The sequence below is a fragment of the Nicotiana sylvestris genome, chromosome 6 (genome assembly GCF_000393655.2).
Source record: "Nicotiana sylvestris chromosome 6, ASM39365v2, whole genome shotgun sequence".
NCBI lineage: Eukaryota > Viridiplantae > Streptophyta > Magnoliopsida > Solanales > Solanaceae > Nicotiana > Nicotiana sylvestris.
This window is the reverse complement of record NC_091062.1, coordinates 213549656-213569705: the sequence shown is the minus strand read 5'-3', so window position 1 is coordinate 213569705 and position 20050 is coordinate 213549656.

Sequence of the window (20050 nt, the reverse complement as noted above, 5' to 3'; positions counted from 1 at the left end):
CCCGGACATCAAATACAGCATAAGAAACAATTTGCACCAACTCGAAATGACCACATTAAATTTTTTGGCATTTTACAGCCATAAAACTGCAAATCCGCGCGAGTCCCAAATTTTTGTGTGCTATAGCCCATGCCTTCCGCATTGGGCCCGGATGGATCCGTCGTGGAATCGCCTAATATTTTTCCCGGACATCAAATACGGCATAAGAAACAATTTCCACCCACTCGAAATGACCATATTATATTTTTTGGCATTTTACAGCCATAAAACTGCAAATCCGCGCGAGTCCCAAATTTTTGTGTGCTATAGCCCATGCCTTCCGCCTTGGGCCCGGATGGATCCGTCGTGGAATCCCCTAATATTTGTCCCGGAAATCAAATACGGCATAAGAAACAATTTGCACCCACTCGAAATTACCACATTATATTTTTAGGCATTTTACAGCCATAAAACTGCAAATCCGCGCGAGTCCCAAATTTTTGTGTGCTATAGCCCATGCCTTCCGCCTTGGGCCCGGATGGATCCATCGTGGAATCGCCTAACATTTGTCCCGGACATCAAATACGGCATAAGAAACAATTTCCACCCACTCGAAATGACCACATTATATTTTTTGGCATTTTACAGCAATAAAACTGCAAATCCGCGCGAGTCCCAAATTTTTGTGTGCTATAGCCCATGCCTTCCGCCTTGGGCCCGGATGGATCCATCGTTGAATCGCCTAATATTTGTCCCGGACATCAAATACAGCATAAGAAACAATTTGCACCAACTCGAAATGACCACATTAAATTTTTTGGCATTTTACAGCCATAAAACTGCAAATCCGCGCGAGTCCCAAATTTTTGTGTGCTATAGCCCATGCCTTCCGCATTGGGCCCGGATGGATCCGTCGTGGAATCGCCTAATATTTTTCCCGGACATCAAATACGGCATAAGAAACAATTTCCACCCACTCGAAATGACCACATTATATTTTTAGGCATTTTACAGCCATAAAACTGCAAATCCGCGCGAGTCCCAAATTTTTGTGTGTTATAGCCCATGCCTTCCGCCTTGGGCCCGGATGGATCCATCGTGGAATCGCCTAACATTTGTCCCGGACATCAAATACGGCACAAGAAACAATTTCCACCCACTCGAAATGACCACATTATATTTTTAGGCATTTTACAGCCATAAAACTGCAAATCCGCGCGAGTCCCAAATTTTTGTGTGCTATAGCCCATGCCTTCCGCCTTGGGCCCGGATGGATCCATCGTGGAATCGCCTAATATTTGTCCCGGACATCAAATACGGCATAAGAAACAATTTCCACCCACTCGAAATGACCACATTATATTTTTTGGCATTTTACAGCCATAAAACTGCAAATCCGCGCGAGTCCCAAATTTTTGTGTGCTATAGCCCATGCCTTCCGCCTTGGGCCCGGATGGATCCATCGTGGAATCGCCTAACATTTGTCCCGGACATCAAATACGGCACAAGAAACAATTTCCACCCACTCGAAATGACCACATTATATTTTTTGGCATTTTACAGCCATAAAACTGCAAATCCGCGCGAGTCCCAAATTTTTGTGTGTTATAGCCCATGCCTTCCGCCTTGGGCCCGGATGGATCCGTCGTGGAATCCCCTAATATTTGTCCCGGACATCAAATACGGCATAAGAAACAATTTCCACCCACTCGAAATGACCACATTATATTTTTTGGCATTTTACAGCCATAAAACTGCAAATCCGCGCGAGTCCCAAATTTTTGTGTGCTATAGCCCATGCCTTCCGCCTTGGGCCCGGATGGATCCATCGTGGAATCGCCTAACATTTGTCCCGGACATCAAATACGGCATAAGAAACAATTTCCACCCACTCGAAATGACCACATTATATTTTTTGGCATTTTACAGCAATAAAACTGCAAATCCGCGCGAGTCCCAAATTTTTGTGTGCTATAGCCCATGCCTTCCGCATTGGGCCCGGATGGATCCGTCGTGGAATCGCCTAATATTTGTCCCGGACATCAAATACGGCACAAGAAACAATTTCCACCCACTCGAAATGACCACATTATATTTTTTGGCATTTTACAGCCATAAAACTGCAAATCCGCGCGAGTCCCAAATTTTTGTGTGCTATAGCCCATGCCTTCCGCCTTGGGCCCGGATGGATCCATCGTGGAATCGCCTAATATTTGTCCCGGACATCAAATACGGCATAAGAAACAATTTCCACCCACTCGAAATGACCACATTATATTTTTTGGCATTTTACAGCCATAAAACTGCAAATCCGCGCGAGTCCCAAATTTTTGTGTGCTATAGCCCATGCCTTCCGCCTTGGGCCCGGATGGATCCATCGTGGAATCGCCTAACATTTGTCCCGGACATCAAATACGGCACAAGAAACAATTTCCACCCACTCGAAATGACCACATTATATTTTTTGGCATTTTACAGCCATAAAACTGCAAATCCGCGCGAGTCCCAAATTTTTGTGTGTTATAGCCCATGCCTTCCGCCTTGGGCCCGGATGGATCCGTCGTGGAATCCCCTAATATTTGTCCCGGACATCAAATACGGCATAAGAAACAATTTGCACCCACTCGAAATGACCACATTATATTTTTAGGCATTTTACAGCCATAAAACTGCAAATCCGCGCGAGTCCCAAATTTTTGTGTGCTATAGCCCATGCCTTCCGCCTTGGGCCCGGATGGATCCATCGTGGAATCGCCTAACATTTGTCCCGGACATCAAATACGGCATAAGAAACAATTTCCACCCACTCGAAATGACCACATTATATTTTTTGGCATTTTACAGCAATAAAACTGCAAATCCGCGCGAGTCCCAAATTTTTGTGTGCTATAGCCCATGCCTTCCGCCTTGGGCCCGGATGGATCCGTCGTGGAATCGCCTAATATTTGTCCCGGAAATCAAATACGGCATAAGAAACAATTTGCACCCACTCGAAATTACCACATTATATTTTTAGGCATTTTACAGCCATAAAACTGCAAATCCGCGCGAGTCCCAAATTTTTGTGTGCTATAGCCCATGCCTTCCGCCTTGGGCCCGGATGGATCCATCGTGGAATCGCCTAACATTTGTCCCGGACATCAAATACGGCATAAGAAACAATTTCCACCCACTCGAAATGACCACATTATATTTTTTGGCATTTTACAGCAATAAAACTGCAAATCCGCGCGAGTCCCAAATTTTTGTGTGCTATAGCCCATGCCTTCCGCCTTGGGCCCGGATGGATCCATCGTTGAATCGCCTAATATTTGTCCCGGACATCAAATACAACATAAGAAACAATTTGCACCAACTCGAAATGACCACATTAAATTTTTTGGCATTTTACAGCCATAAAACTGCAAATCCGCGCGAGTCCCAAATTTTTGTGTGCTATAGCCCATGCCTTCCGCATTGGGCCCGGATGGATCCGTCGTGGAATCCCCTAATATTTGTCCCGGACATCAAATACGGCATAAGAAACAATTTGCACCCACTCGAAATGACCACATTATATTTTTAGGCATTTTACAGCCATAAAACTGCAAATCCGCGCGAGTCCCAAATTTTTGTGTGCTATAGCCCATGCCTTCCGCCTTGGGCCCGGATGGATCCATCGTGGAATCGCCTAACATTTGTCCCGGACATCAAATACGGCATAAGAAACAATTTCCACCCACTCGAAATGACCACATTATATTTTTTGGCATTTTACAGCAATAAAACTGCAAATCCGCGCGAGTCCCAAATTTTTGTGTGCTATAGCCCATGCCTTCCGCATTGGGCCCGGATGGATCCGTCGTGGAATCGCCTAATATTTTTCCCGGAAATCAAATACGGCATAAGAAACAATTTGCACCCACTCGAAATGACCACATTATATTTTTAGGCATTTTACAGCCATAAAACTGCAAATCCGCGCGAGTCCCAAATTTTTGTGTGCTATAGCCCATGCCTTCCGCCTTGGGCCCGGATGGATCCATCGTGGAATCGCCTAACATTTGTCCCGGACATCAAATACGGCATAAGAAACAATTTCCACCCACTCGAAATGACCACATTATATTTTTTGGCATTTTACAGCAATAAAACTGCAAATCCGCGCGAGTCCCAAATTTTTGTGTGCTATAGCCCATGCCTTCCGCCTTGGGCCCGGATGGATCCATCGTTGAATCGCCTAATATTTGTCCCGGACATCAAATACAACATAAGAAACAATTTGCACCAACTCGAAATGACCACATTAAATTTTTTGGCATTTTACAGCCATAAAACTGCAAATCCGCGCGAGTCCCAAATTTTTGTGTGCTATAGCCCATGCCTTCCGCATTGGGCCCGGATGGATCCGTCGTGGAATCGCCTAATATTTTTCCCGGACATCAAATACGGCATAAGAAACAATTTGCACCCACTCGAAATGACCACATTATATTTTTAGGCATTTTACAGCCATAAAACTGCAAATCCGCGCGAGTCCCAAATTTTTGTGTGCTATAGCCCATGCCTTCCGCCTTGGGCCCGGATGGATCCATCGTGGAATCGCCTAACATTTGTCCCGGACATCAAATACGGCATAAGAAACAATTTCCACCCACTCGAAATGACCACATTATATTTTTTGGCATTTTACAGCAATAAAACTGCAAATCCGCGCGAGTCCCAAATTTTTGTGTGCTATAGCCCATGCCTTCCGCATTGGGCCCGGATGGATCCGTCGTGGAATCGCCTAATATTTTTCCCGGAAATCAAATACGGCATAAGAAACAATTTGCACCCACTCGAAATGACCACATTATATTTTTAGGCATTTTACAGCCATAAAACTGCAAATCCGCGCGAGTCCCAAATTTTTGTGTGCTATAGCCCATGCCTTCCGCCTTGGGCCCGGATGGATCCATCGTGGAATCGCCTAACATTTGTCCCGGACATCAAATACGGCATAAGAAACAATTTCCACCCACTCGAAATGACCACATTATATTTTTTGGCATTTTACAGCAATAAAACTGCAAATCCGCGCGAGTCCCAAATTTTTGTGTGCTATAGCCCATGCCTTCCGCCTTGGGCCCGGATGGATCCATCGTTGAATCGCCTAATATTTGTCCCGGACATCAAATACAGCATAAGAAACAATTTGCACCAACTCGAAATGACCACATTAAATTTTTTGGCATTTTACAGCCATAAAACTGCAAATCCGCGCGAGTCCCAAATTTTTGTGTGCTATAGCCCATGCCTTCCGCATTGGGCCCGGATGGATCCGTCGTGGAATCGCCTAATATTTTTCCCGGACATCAAATACGGCATAAGAAACAATTTCCACCCACTCGAAATGACCACATTATATTTTTAGGCATTTTACAGCCATAAAACTGCAAATCCGCGCGAGTCCCAAATTTTTGTGTGTTATAGCCCATGCCTTCCGCCTTGGGCCCGGATGGATCCATCGTGGAATCGCCTAACATTTGTCCCGGACATCAAATACGGCACAAGAAACAATTTCCACCCACTCGAAATGACCACATTATATTTTTTGGCATTTTACAGCCATAAAACTGCAAATCCGCGCGAGTCCCAAATTTTTGTGTGCTATAGCCCATGCCTTCCGCCTTGGGCCCGGATGGATCCATCGTGGAATCGCCTAATATTTGTCCCGGACATCAAATACGGCATAAGAAACAATTTCCACCCACTCGAAATGACCACATTATATTTTTTGGCATTTTACAGCCATAAAACTGCAAATCCGCGCGAGTCCCAAATTTTTGTGTGCTATAGCCCATGCCTTCCGCCTTGGGCCCGGATGGATCCATCGTGGAATCGCCTAACATTTGTCCCGGACATCAAATACGGCACAAGAAACAATTTCCACCCACTCGAAATGACCACATTATATTTTTTGGCATTTTACAGCCATAAAACTGCAAATCCGCGCGAGTCCCAAATTTTTGTGTGTTATAGCCCATGCCTTCCGCCTTGGGCCCGGATGGATCCGTCGTGGAATCCCCTAATATTTGTCCCGGACATCAAATACGGCACAAGAAACAATTTCCACCCACTCGAAATGACCACATTATATTTTTTGGCATTTTACAGCCATAAAACTGCAAATCCGCGCGAGTCCCAAATTTTTGTGTGCTATAGCCCATGCCTTCCGCATTGGGCCCGGATGGATCCGTCGTGGAATCGCCTAATATTTTTCCCGGACATCAAATACGGCATAAGAAACAATTTCCACCCACTCGAAATGACCACATTATATTTTTAGGCATTTTACAGCCATAAAACTGCAAATCCGCGCGAGTCCCAAATTTTTGTGTGTTATAGCCCATGCCTTCCGCCTTGGGCCCGGATGGATCCATCGTGGAATCGCCTAACATTTGTCCCGGACATCAAATACGGCACAAGAAACAATTTCCACCCACTCGAAATGACCACATTATATTTTTTGGCATTTTACAGCCATAAAACTGCAAATCCGCGCGAGTCCCAAATTTTTGTGTGCTATAGCCCATGCCTTCCGCCTTGGGCCCGGATGGATCCATCGTGGAATCGCCTAATATTTGTCCCGGACATCAAATACGGCATAAGAAACAATTTCCACCCACTCGAAATGACCACATTATATTTTTTGGCATTTTACAGCCATAAAACTGCAAATCCGCGCGAGTCCCAAATTTTTGTGTGCTATAGCCCATGCCTTCCGCCTTGGGCCCGGATGGATCCATCGTGGAATCGCCTAACATTTGTCCCGGACATCAAATACGGCACAAGAAACAATTTCCACCCACTCGAAATGACCACATTATATTTTTTGGCATTTTACAGCCATAAAACTGCAAATCCGCGCGAGTCCCAAATTTTTGTGTGTTATAGCCCATGCCTTCCGCCTTGGGCCCGGATGGATCCGTCGTGGAATCCCCTAATATTTGTCCCGGACATCAAATACGGCATAAGAAACAATTTGCACCCACTCGAAATGACCACATTATATTTTTAGGCATTTTACAGCCATAAAACTGCAAATCCGCGCGAGTCCCAAATTTTTGTGTGCTATAGCCCATGCCTTCCGCCTTGGGCCCGGATGGATCCATCGTGGAATCGCCTAACATTTGTCCCGGACATCAAATACGGCATAAGAAACAATTTCCACCCACTCGAAATGACCACATTATATTTTTTGGCATTTTACAGCAATAAAACTGCAAATCCGCGCGAGTCCCAAATTTTTGTGTGCTATAGCCCATGCCTTCCGCATTGGGCCCGGATGGATCCGTCGTGGAATCGCCTAATATTTTTCCCGGACATCAAATACGGCATAAGAAACAATTTCCACCCACTCGAAATGACCACATTATATTTTTTGGCATTTAACAGCCATAAAACTACAAATCCGCGCGAGTCCCAAATTTTTGTGTGCTATAGCCCATGCCTTCCGCCTTGGGCCGGCTGGATCCGTCGTGGAATCGCCTAATATTTGTCTCGAACATCAAATACGGCATAAGAAACAATTTGCACCAACTCGAAATGACCACATTAAAATTTTTTGGCATTTTACAGCCATAAAACTGCAAATCCGCGCGAGTCCCAAATTTTTGTGTGCTATAGCCCATGCCTTCCGCATTGGGCCCGGATGGATCCGTCGTGGAATCGCCTAATATTTTTCCCGGACATCAAATACGGCATAAGAAACAATTTCCACCCACTCGAAATGACCACATTATATTTTTAGGCATTTTACAACCATAAAACTGCAAATCCGCGCGAGTCCCAAATTTTTGTGTGTTATAGCCCATGCCTTCCGCCTTGTGCCGGGATGGATCCATCGTGGAATCGCCTAACATTTGTCCCGGACATCAAATACGGCACAAGAAACAATTTCCACCCACTCGAAATGACCACATTATATTTTTTGGCATTTTACAGCCATAAAACTGCAAATCCGCGCGAGTCCCAAATTTTTGTGTGCTATAGCCCATGCCTTCCGCCTTGGGCCCGGATGGATCCATCGTGGAATCGCCTAACATTTGTCCCGGACATCAAATACGGCATAAGAAACAATTTCCACCCACTCGAAATGACCACATTATATTTTTTGGCATTTTACAGCAATAAAACTGCAAATCCGCGCGAGTCCCAAATTTTTGTGTGCTATAGCCCATGCCTTCCGCATTGGGCCCGGATGGATCCGTCGTGGAATCGCCTAATATTTTTCCCGGACATCAAATACGGCATAAGAAACAATTTCCACCCACTCGAAATGACCACATTATATTTTTTGGCATTTAACAGCCATAAAACTACAAATCCGCGCGAGTCCCAAATTTTTGTGTGCTATAGCCCATGCCTTCCGCCTTGGGCCGGCTGGATCCGTCGTGGAATCGCCTAATATTTGTCTCGAACATCAAATACGGCATAAGAAACAATTTGCACCAACTCGAAATGACCACATTAAAATTTTTTGGCATTTTACAGCCATAAAACTGCAAATCCGCGCGAGTCCCAAATTTTTGTGTGCTATAGCCCATGCCTTCCGCATTGGGCCCGGATGGATCCGTCGTGGAATCGCCTAATATTTTTCCCGGACATCAAATACGGCATAAGAAACAATTTCCACCCACTCGAAATGACCACATTATATTTTTAGGCATTTTACAACCATAAAACTGCAAATCCGCGCGAGTCCCAAATTTTTGTGTGTTATAGCCCATGCCTTCCGCCTTGTGCCGGGATGGATCCATCGTGGAATCGCCTAACATTTGTCCCGGACATCAAATACGGCACAAGAAACAATTTCCACCCACTCGAAATGACCACATTATATTTTTTGGCATTTTACAGCCATAAAACTGCAAATCCGCGCGAGTCCCAAATTTTTGTGTGCTATAGCCCATGCCTTCCGCCTTGGGCCCGGATGGATCCATCGTGGAATCGCCTAACATTTGTCCCGGACATCAAATACGGCACAAGAAACAATTTCCACCCACTCAAAATGACCATATTATATTTTTTGGCATTTTACAGCCATAAAACTGCAAATCCGCGCGAGTCCCAAATTTTTGTGTGCTATAGCCCATGCCTTCCGCCTTGGGCCGGGATGGATCCATCGTGGAATCGCCTAATATTTGTCCCGGACATCAAATACGGCATAAGAAACAATTTCCACCCACTCGAAATGACCACATTATATTTTTTGGCATTTTACAGCCATAAAACTGCAAATCCGCGCGAGTCCCAAATTTTTGTGTGTTATAGCCCATGCCTTCCGCCTTGGGCCCGGATGGATCCGTCGTGGAATCCCCTAATATTTGTCCCGGACATCAAATACGGCATAAGAAACAATTTGCACCCACTCGAAATGACCACATTATATTTTTAGGCATTTTACAGCCATAAAACTGCAAATCCGCGCGAGTCCCAAATTTTTGTGTGCTATAGCCCATGCCTTCCGCCTTGGGCCCGGATGGATCCATCGTGGAATCGCCTAACATTTGTCCCGGACATCAAATACGGCATAAGAAACAATTTCCACCCACTCGAAATGACCACATTATATTTTTTGGCATTTTACAGCAATAAAACTGCAAATCCGCGCGAGTCCCAAATTTTTGTGTGCTATAGCCCATGCCTTCCGCATTGGGCCCGGATGGATCCGTCGTGGAATCGCCTAATATTTTTCCCGGACATCAAATACGGCATAAGAAACAATTTCCACCCACTCGAAATGACCACATTATATTTTTTGGCATTTAACAGCCATAAAACTACAAATCCGCGCGAGTCCCAAATTTTTGTGTGCTATAGCCCATGCCTTCCGCCTTGGGCCGGCTGGATCCGTCGTGGAATCGCCTAATATTTGTCCCGGACATCAAATACGGCATAAGAAACAATTTGCACCCACTCGAAATGACCACATTATATTTTTTGGCATTTACAGCCATAAAACTGCAAATCCGCGCGAGTCCCAAATTTTTGTGTGCTATAGCCCATGCCTTCCGCCTTGGGCCCGGATGGATCCATCGTGGAATCGCCTAACATTTGTCCCGGACATCAAATACGGCATAAGAAACAATTTGCACCCACTCGAAATGACCACATTATATTTTTAGGCATTTTACAGCCATAAAACTGCAAATCCGCGCGAGTCCCAAATTTTTGTGTGTTATAGCCCATGCCTTCCGCCTTGGGCCCGGATGGATCCATCGTGGAATCGCCTAACATTTGTCCCGGACATCAAATACGGCATAAGAAACAATTTCCACCCACTCGAAATGACCACATTATATTTTTTGGCATTTTACAGCAATAAAACTGCAAATCCGCGCGAGTCCCAAATTTTTGTGTGCTATAGCCCATGCCTTCCGCATTGGGCCCGGATGGATCCGTCGTGGAATCGCCTAACATTTGTCCCGGACATCAAATACGGCATAAGAAACAATTTCCACCCACTCGAAATGACCACATTATATTTTTTGGCATTTTACAGCCATAAAACTGCAAATCCGCGCGAGTCCCAAATTTTTGTGTGCTATAGCCCATGCCTTCCGCCTTGGGCCGGATGGATCCGTCGTGGAATCGCCTAATATTTGTCCCGGACATCAAATACGGCATAAGAAACAATTTCCACCCACTCGAAATGACCACATTATATTTTTTGGCATTTTACAGCCATAAAACTGCAAATCCGCGCGAGTCCCAAATTTTTGTGTGCTATAGCCCATGCCTTCCGCCTTGGGCCCGGATGGATCCGTCGTGGAATCCCCTAATATTTGTCCCGAAAATCAAATACGGCATAAGAAACAATTTGCACCCACTCGAAATGACCACATTATATTTTTAGGCATTTTACAGCCATAAAACTGCAAATCCGCGCGAGTCCCAAATTTTTGTGTGTTATAGCCCATGCCTTCCGCCTTGTGCCGGGATGGATCCATCGTGGAATCGCCTAACATTTGTCCCGGACATCAAATACGGCACAAGAAACAATTTCCACCCACTCGAAATGACCACATTATATTTTTTGGCATTTTACAGCCATAAAACTGCAAATCCGCGCGAGTCCCAAATTTTTGTGTGCTATAGCCCATGCCTTCCGCCTTGGGCCCGGATGGATCCATCGTGGAATCGCCTAACATTTGTCCCGGACATCAAATACGGCACAAGAAACAATTTCCACCCACTCAAAATGACCATATTATATTTTTTGGCATTTTACAGCCATAAAACTGCAAATCCGCGCGAGTCCCAAATTTTTGTGTGCTATAGCCCATGCCTTCCGTCTTGGGCCGGGATGGATCCATCGTGGAATCGCCTAACATTTGTCCCGGACATCAAATACGGCACAAGAAACAATTTCCACCCACTCGAAATGACCACATTATATTTTTTGGCATTTTACAGCCATAAAACTGCAAATCCGCGCGAGTCCCAAATTTTTGTGTGTTATAGCCCATGCCTTCCGCCTTGGGCCCGGATGGATCCGTCGTGGAATCCCCTAATATTTGTCCCGGACATCAAATACGGCATAAGAAACAATTTGCACCCACTCGAAATGACCACATTATATTTTTAGGCATTTTACAGCCATAAAACTGCAAATCCGCGCGAGTCCCAAATTTTTGTGTGCTATAGCCCATGCCTTCCGCCTTGGGCCCGGATGGATCCATCGTGGAATCGCCTAACATTTGTCCCGGACATCAAATACGGCATAAGAAACAATTTCCACCCACTCGAAATGACCACATTATATTTTTTGGCATTTTACAGCCATAAAACTGCAAATCCGCGCGAGTCCCAAATTTTTGTGTGCTATAGCCCATGCCTTCCGCCTTGGGCCGGATGGATCCGTCGTGGAATCGCCTAATATTTGTCCCGGACATCAAATACGGCATAAGAAACAATTTCCACCCACTCGAAATGACCACATTATATTTTTTGGCATTTTACAGCCATAAAACTGCAAATCCGCGCGAGTCCCAAATTTTTGTGTGTTATAGCCCATGCCTTCCGCCTTGGGCCCGGATGGATCCGTCGTGGAATCCCCTAATATTTGTCCCGGACATCAAATACGGCATAAGAAACAATTTGCACCCACTCGAAATGACCACATTATATTTTTTGGCATTTTACAGCCATAAAACTGCAAATCCGCGCGAGTCCCAAATTTTTGTGTGCTATAGCCCATGCCTTCCGCCTTGGGCCCGGATGGATCCATCGTGGAATCGCCTAATATTTTTCCCGGACATCAAATACGGCATAAGAAACAATTTCCACCCACTCGAAATGACCACATTATATTTTTAGGCATTTTACAGCCATAAAACTGCAAATCCGCGCGAGTCCCAAATTTTTGTGTGTTATAGCCCATGCCTTCCGCCTTGGGCCCGGATGGATCCATCGTGGAATCGCCTAACATTTGTCCCGGACATCAAATACGGCATAAGAAACAATTTCCACCCACTCGAAATGACCACATTATATTTTTTGGCATTTTACAGCAATAAAACTGCAAATCCGCGCGAGTCCCAAATTTTTGTGTGCTATAGCCCATGCCTTCCGCATTGGGCCCGGATGGATCCGTCGTGGAATCGCCTAACATTTGTCCCGGACATCAAATACGGCATAAGAAACAATTTCCACCCACTCGAAATGACCACATTATATTTTTTGGCATTTTACAGCCATAAAACTGCAAATCCGCGCGAGTCCCAAATTTTTGTGTGCTATAGCCCATGCCTTCCGCCTTGGGCCGGATGGATCCGTCGTGGAATCGCCTAATATTTGTCCCGGACATCAAATACGGCATAAGAAACAATTTCCACCCACTCGAAATGACCACATTATATTTTTTGGCATTTTACAGCCATAAAACTGCAAATCCGCGCGAGTCCCAAATTTTTGTGTGTTATAGCCCATGCCTTCCGCCTTGGGCCCGGATGGATCCGTCGTGGAATCCCCTAATATTTGTCCCGGACATCAAATACGGCATAAGAAACAATTTGCACCCACTCGAAATGACCACATTATATTTTTAGGCATTTTACAGCCATAAAACTGCAAATCCGCGCGAGTCCCAAATTTTTGTGTGTTATAGCCCATGCCTTCCGCCTTGGGCCCGGATGGATCCGTCGTGGAATCCCCTAATATTTGTCCCGGACATCAAATACGGCATAAGAAACAATTTGCACCCACTCGAAATGACCACATTATATTTTTAGGCATTTTACAGCCATAAAACTGCAAATCCGCGCGAGTCCCAAATTTTTGTGTGCTATAGCCCATGCCTTCCGCCTTGGGCCCGGATGGATCCATCGTGGAATCGCCTAACATTTGTCCCGGACATCAAATACGGCATAAGAAACAATTTCCACCCACTCGAAATGACCACATTATATTTTTTGGCATTTTACAGCCATAAAACTGCAAATCCGCGCGAGTCCCAAATTTTTGTGTGCTATAGCCCATGCCTTCCGCCTTGGGCCGGATGGATCCGTCGTGGAATCGCCTAATATTTGTCCCGGACATCAAATACGGCATAAGAAACAATTTCCACCCACTCGAAATGACCACATTATATTTTTTGGCATTTTACAGCCATAAAACTGCAAATCCGCGCGAGTCCCAAATTTTTGTGTGTTATAGCCCATGCCTTCCGCCTTGGGCCCGGATGGATCCGTCGTGGAATCCCCTAATATTTGTCCCGGACATCAAATACGGCATAAGAAACAATTTGCACCCACTCGAAATGACCACATTATATTTTTTGGCATTTTACAGCCATAAAACTGCAAATCCGCGCGAGTCCCAAATTTTTGTGTGCTATAGCCCATGCCTTCCGCCTTGGTCCCGGGACCCCGGATCCGGATCGCCTAAAATTTTTCCGGGATGTCAAATACGGCCTAAGTAACTATATTCACCGCCCCTCTATGACCAAATTACATTTTTTGGCATTTTACGGCCATAAAACTGGAATTCCGCGCGAGTCCCAAATTTTCGTGTGCTATAGCCCACGCCTTCCGCCGTGGGCCCGGGACCCCGGATGCGGATCGCCTAAAATTTTTCTGGGATGTCAAATACGGCCTAAGGAACCATATTCACCGCCCCTCCATGATCAAATTACATTTTTTGGCATTTTACGGCCATAAAAATGGAAATCCGCGCGAGTCCCAAATTTTCGTGTGCTATAGCCCACGCCTTCCGCTGTGGTCCCGGGACCCCGGATCCGGATCGCCTAAAATTTTTTCGGTATGTCAATTACGGCCTAAGTAACCATATTCACCGCCCCTCCATGACCAAATTACATTTTTTGGCATTTTACGGCCATAAAACTGGAAATCCGCGCGAGTCCCAAATATTCGTGTGCTATAGCCCATGCCTTCCGCCGTGGTCCCGGGACCCCGGATCCGGATCGCCTAAAATTTTTCCGGGATGTCAAATACGGCCTAAGTATCCATATTCACCGCCCCTCCATGACCAAATTACATTTTTTGGAATTTTACGGCCATAAAACTGGAATCCCGCGCGAGTCCCAAATTTTCGTGTGCTATAGCCCATGCCTTCCGCCGTGGTCCCGGGACCCCGGATCCGGATCGCCTAAAATTTTTCCGGGATGTCAAATACGGCCTAAGGAACCATATTCACCGCCCCTCCATGATCAAATTACATTTTTTGGCATTTTACGGCCATAAAACTGGAATTCCGCGCGAGTCCCAAATTTTCGTGTGTTATAGCCCACGCCTTCCGCCGTGGGCCCGGGACCCCGGATGCGGATCGCCTAAAAATTTTCCGGGATGTCAAATACGGCCTAAGGAACCATATTCACCGCCCCTCTATGATCAAATTACATTTTTTGGCATTTTACGGCCATAAAACTGGAAATCCGCGCGAGTCCCAAATTTTTGTGTGCTATAGCCCACGCCTTCCGCTGTGGTCCCGGGACCCCGGATCCGGATCGCCTAAAATTTTTCCGGGATGTCAAATACGGCCTAAGTAACCATATTCACCGCCCCTCCATGACCAAATTACATTTTTTGGAATTTTACGGCCATAAAACTGGAATTCCGCGCGAGTCCCAAATTTTCGTGTGCTATAGCCCACGCCTTCCGCCGTGGGCCCGGGACCCCGGATGCGGATCGCCTAAAATTTTTCTGGGATATCAAATACGGCCTAAGGAACCATATTCACCGCCCCTCCATGACCAAATTACATTTTTTGGCATTTTACGGCCATAAAACTGGAATTCCGCGCGAGTCCCAAATTTTCGTGTGCTATAGCCCACGCCTTCCGCTGTGGTCCCGGGACCCCGGATCCGGATCGCCTAAAATTTTTCCGGGATGTCAAATACGGCCTAAGTAACCATATTCACCGCCCCTCCATGACCAAATTACATTTTTTGGCATTTTACGGCCATAAAACTGGAAATCCGCGCGAGTCCCAAATTTTCGTGTGCTATAGCCCATGCCTTCCGCCGTGGTCCCGGGACCCCGGATCCGGATCGCCTAAAATTTTTCCGGGATGTCAAATACGGCCTAAGTAACCATATTCACCGCCCCTCCATGACCAAATTACATTTTTTGGAATTTTACGGCCATAAAACTGGAATCCCGCGCGAGTCCCAAATTTTCGTGTGCTATAGCCCATGCCTTCCGCCGTGGTCCCGGGACCCCGGATCCGGATCGCCTAAAATTTTTCCGGGATGTCAAATACGGCCTAAGGAACCATATTCACCGCCCCTCCATGATCAAATTACATTTTTTGGCATTTTACGGCCATAAAACTGGAATTCCGCGCGAGTCCCAAATTTTCGTGTGTTATAGCCCACGCCTTCCGCCGTGGGCCCGGGACCCCGGATGCGGATCGCCTAAAAATTTTCAGGGATGTCAAATACGGCCTAAGGAACCATATTCACCGCCCCTCTATGATCAAATTACATTTTTTGGCATTTTACGGCCATAAAACTGGAAATCCGCGCGAGTCCCAAATTTTTGTGTGCTATAGCCCACGCCTTCCGCTGTGGTCCCGGGACCCCGGATCCGGATCGCCTAAAATTTTTCCGGGATGTCAAATACGGCCTAAGTAACCATATTCACCGCCCCTCCATGACCAAATTACATTTTTTGGAATTTTACGGCCATAAAACTGGAATTCCGCGCGAGTCCCAAATTTTCGTGTGCTATAGCCCACGCCTTCCGCCGTGGGCCCGGGACCCCGGATGCGGATCGCCTAAAATTTTTCTGGGATATCAAATACGGCCTAAGGAACCATATTCACCGCCCCTCCATGATCAAATTACATTTTTTGGCATTTTACGGCCATAAAAATGGAAATGCGCGCGAGTCCCAAATTTTCGTGTGCTATAGCCCACGCCTTCCGCTGTGGTCCCGGGACCCCGGATCCGGATCGCCTAAAATTTTTCCGGTATGTCAATTACGGCCTAAGTAACCATATTCACCGCCCCTCCATGATCAAATTACATTTTTTGGCATTTTACGGCCATAAAACTGGAATTCCGCGCGAGTCCCAAATTTTCGTGTGCTATAGCCCATGCCTTCCGCCGTGGTCCCGGGACCCCGGATCCGGATCGCCTAAAATTTTTCCGGGATGTCAAATACGGCCTAAGTAACCATATTCACAGCCCCTCCATGACCAAATTACATTTTTTGGCATTTTACGGCCATAAAACTGGAATTCCGCGCGAGTCCCAAATTTTCGTGTGCTATAGCCCACGCCTTCCGCCGTGGGCCCGGGACCCCGGATGCGGATCGCCTAAAATTTTTCTGGGATGTCAAATACGGCCTAAGGAACCATATTCACCGCCCCTCCATGATCAAATTACATTTTTTGGCATTTTACGGCCATAAAACTGGAAATCCGCGCGAGTCCCAAATTTTCGTGTGCTATAGCCCATGCCTTCCGCCGTGGTCCCGGGACCCCGGATCCGGATCGCCTAAAATTTTTCCGGGATGTCAAATACGGCCTAAGTAACCATATTCACCGCCCCTCCATGACCAAATTACATTTTTTGGAATTTTACGGCCATAAAACTGGAATCCCGCGCGAGTCCCAAATTTTCGTGTGCTATAGCCCATGCCTTCCGCCGTGGTCCCGGGACCCCGGATCCGGATCGCCTAAAATTTTTCCGGGATGTCAAATACGGCCTAAGGAACCATATTCACCGCCCCTCCATGATCAAATTACATTTTTTGGCATTTTACGGCCATAAAACTGGAATTCCGCGCGAGTCCCAAATTTTCGTGTGTTATAGCCCACGCCTTCCGCCGTGGGCCCGGGACCCCGGATGCGGATCGCCTAAAATTTTTCCGGGATGTCAAATACGGCCTAAGGAACCATATTCACCGCCCCTCCATGATCAAATTACATTTTTTGGCATTTTACGGCCATAAAACTGGAAATCCGCGCGAGTCCCAAATTTTCGTGTGCTATAGCCCACGCCTTCCGCTGTGGTCCCGGGACCCCGGATCCGGATCGCCTAAAATTTTTCCGGGATGTCAAATACGGCCTAAGTAACCATATTCACCGCCCCTCCATGACCAAATTACATTTTTTGGAATTTTACGGCCATAAAACTGGAATTCCGCGCGAGTCCCAAATTTTCGTGTGCTATAGCCCACGCCTTCCGCCGTGGGCCCGGGACCCCGGATGCGGATCGCCTAAAATTTTTCTGGGATATCAAATACGGCCTAAGGAACCATATTCACCGCCCCTCCATGATCAAATTACATTTTTTGGCATTTTACGGCCATAAAAATGGAAATGCGCGCGAGTCCCAAATTTTCGTGTGCTATAGCCCACGCCTTCCGCTGTGGTCCCGGGACCCCGGATCCGGATCGCCTAAAATTTTTCCGGTATGTCAATTACGGCCTAAGTAACCATATTCACCGCCCCTCCATGATCAAATTACATTTTTTGGCATTTTACGGCCATAAAACTGGAATTCCGCGCGAGTCCCAAATTTTCGTGTGCTATAGCCCATGCCTTCCGCCGTGGTCCCGGGACCCCGGATCCGGATCGCCTAAAATTTTTCCGGGATGTCAAATACGGCCTAAGTAACCATATTCACAGCCCCTCCATGACCAAATTACATTTTTTGGCATTTTACGGCCATAAAACTGGAATTCCGCGCGAGTCCCAAATTTTCGTGTGCTATAGCCCACGCCTTCCGCCGTGGGCCCGGGACCCCGGATGCGGATCGCCTAAAATTTTTCTGGGATGTCAAATACGGCCTAAGGAACCATATTCACCGCCCCTCCATGATCAAATTACATTTTTTGGCATTTTACGGCCATAAAAATGGAAATGCGCGCGAGTCCCAAATTTTCGTGTGCTATTGCCCACGCCTTCCGCTGTGGTCCCGGGACCCCGGATCCGGATCGCCTAAAATTTTTCCGGTATGTCAATTATGGCCTAAGTAACCATATTCACCGCCCCTCCATGACCAAATTACATTTTTTGGCATTTTACGGCCATAAAACTGGAATTCCGCGCGAGTCCCAAATTTTCGTGTGCTATAGCCCATGCCTTCCGCCGTGGTCCCGGGACCCCGGATCCGGATCGCCTAAAATTTTTCCGGGATGTCAAATACGGCCTAAGGAACCATATTCACCGCCCCTCCATGATCAAATTACATTTTTTGGCATTTTACGGCCATAAAACTGGAATTCCGCGCGAGTCCCAAATTTTCGTGTGTTATAGCCCACGCCTTCCGCCGTGGGCCCGGGACCCCGGATGCGGATCGCCTAAAAATTTTCCGGGATGTCAAATACGGCCTAAGGAACCATATTCACCGCCCCTCTATGATCAAATTACATTTTTTGGCATTTTACGGCCATAAAACTGGAAATCCGCGCGAGTCCCAAATTTTTGTGTGCTATAGCCCACGCCTTCCGCTGTGGTCCCGGGACCCCGGATCCGGATCGCCTAAAATTTTTCCGGGATGTCAAATACGGCCTAAGTAACCATATTCACCGCCCCTCCATGACCAAATTACATTTTTTGGAATTTTACGGCCATAAAACTGGAATTCCGCGCGAGTCCCAAATTTTCGTGTGCTATAGCCCACGCCTTCCGCCGTGGGCCCGGGACCCCGGATGCGGATCGCCTAAAATTTTTCTGGGATATCAAATACGGCCTAAGGAACCATATTCACCGCCCCTCCATGATCAAATTACATTTTTTGGCATTTTACGGCCATAAAAATGGAAATGCGCGCGAGTCCCAAATTTTCGTGTGCTATAGCCCACGCCTTCCGCTGTGGTCCCGGGACCCCGGATCCGGATCGCCTAAAATTTTTCCGGTATGTCAATTACGGCCTAAGTAACCATATTCACCGCCCCTCCATGATCAAATTACATTTTTTGGCATTTTACGGCCATAAAACTGGAATTCCGCGCGAGTCCCAAATTTTCGTGTGCTATAGCCCATGCCTTCCGCCGTGGTCCCGGGACCCCGGATCCGGATCGCCTAAAATTTTTCCGGGATGTCAAATACGGCCTAAGTAACCATATTCACAGCCCCTCCATGACCAAATTACATTTTTTGGCATTTTACGGCCATAAAACTGGAATTCCGCGCGAGTCCCAAATTTTCGTGTGCTATAGCCCACGCCTTCCGCCGTGGGCCCGGGACCCCGGATGCGGATCGCCTAAAATTTTTCTGGGATGTCAAATACGGCCTAAGGAACCATATTCACCGCCCCTCCATGATCAAATTACATTTTTTGGCATTTTACGGCCATAAAAATGGAAATGCGCGCGAGTCCCAAATTTTCGTGTGCTATTGCCCACGCCTTCCGCTGTGGTCCCGGGACCCCGGATCCGGATCGCCTAAAATTTTTCCGGTATGTCAATTATGGCCTAAGTAACCATATTCACCGCCCCTCCATGACCAAATTACATTTTTTGGCATTTTACGGCCATAAAACTGGAATTCCGCGCGAGTCCCAAATTTTCGTGTGCTATAGCCCATGCCTTCCGCCGTGGTCCCGGGACCCCGGATCCGGATCGCCTAAAAT